The sequence below is a fragment of the Echinococcus granulosus genome, assembly GCF_000524195.1.
Source record: "Echinococcus granulosus chromosome Unknown EG_S00186, whole genome shotgun sequence".
NCBI classification, from domain to species: domain Eukaryota; kingdom Metazoa; phylum Platyhelminthes; class Cestoda; order Cyclophyllidea; family Taeniidae; genus Echinococcus; species Echinococcus granulosus.
Genome location: NW_020170566.1, coordinates 36,666 through 38,219, shown reverse-complemented (window position 1 = coordinate 38,219; position 1,554 = coordinate 36,666).

Sequence of the window (1,554 nt, the reverse complement as noted above, 5' to 3'; positions counted from 1 at the left end):
GTCAAGTTTAATCTAAGGATATAAAATAGAAATAGTGTACCATCCATGAAACGCTAAAATAACCACTTGATTTTCTACTCTCCAGTGGTAACATCAATCAAAATGGATCCCAAAAGAGCAGTAATGCATAATATTTAATTTCTAACCTGGTCTTTAGCGGCTAGGCATTTCCCACGCAATCGAGAAATGCACGAGGATAGGCGCTTCGTTTTTCAAATCTTACCGTTTTCAACCCAAGCGGAGGATTTAAGCCATGGTTGCACGAACCACTCATTGTTCTCCCTTATCACTTTCGTGATGTAACCAAATTTCTTCATGCAATCACGAATGCTCTTTCAATGTCTTAAAATGAAAGTGGTCGCCGTTAAGCAACTTTCAGGCTAAAGTCATTTAAAACTATCTAATTAAACGCTGAAGAAGTTTGCCTTGAAATGCAACAGAACGTGCTCTCATGATACGAAAGGAATGTAAGACATGGGAAACGAGGCCACGCTATGCTGCACTTTTCTCTTCCGATTTTCCGTTCTATACCGCCACCAGTACGCCAGTTATCACATACCCAGTCCTCTTGCAATAATTTACATTTAGTCGAATGCACAAATTTTGCCTTTAGGATAATCGTAAGGCAGTTCATACAATCATGTACAAGGTACTGATTATAACCTATGCATACATATGACTATTAGTGCATTTCCTCCCATTCGATCTACCTTCTTCAAAAGCGAAGGCGTCACATATATGTGACGTGCGAGTTCAGGTAATAAAATCGTGTCAAGGGAACAATGGTGGAAGTGGAAAGTTAAGATCAACAAAAAGCAAAATAACCTTTCCCTTTCTATACTCAGCCACGTACCTTCCGATCTAAAAGCCTGAAACACGAGGAGACTTCTCAGTGCGGCAGCATTATTCATGTGCAGCATTTGTGGTAGCCTCAAAAATAATGAATTTTTGTATTCAGAAGCGGATGCACTGTGCTAATTCTTTACACAAAAGATGGTGCGTCATGCGCAGTTCCACCAAAGGTTAGTTTGTGTGGACCATGTAAGGTGTACGCGCACATACAAATGCGCCTTCTGTAGGGTGGAAAACCACCACTTACGGAATCGCCAATAGCAATTCGCCTTTAGCTATCGTCATCAAGACGTCGGCATCATATAAATGACACGCGGGTGCAAGATTGCGTTTCGCATTGTCGCACCGTGCTTGTAGTAGATGTTCACTGGATCGGATTTGATGCCTTCCTCTCCTACCATCTTGATTGAGGCTATGACCCAAATCCTTGGAGAATTTATGTACATGGTACAAAATGAGGCCCTATACTTACTTATGGCATCATCGGTACTAATACTGGTAACTATAGCAGCAGGCAGCATACCTTATATCACATTCGCATTGATCGACATCCGCAGCAATTACTCAACCAGATATCCCTGGTGAGGTCAAGCGGACAACTTTGTGTGGAAACACCTGACGTATGTACTAAGGGGAAAGACTAGTTACTTATTGTATTATCCTTCAAGTGAATAATATGTGATTAAGGGTGCCAGGGACGAA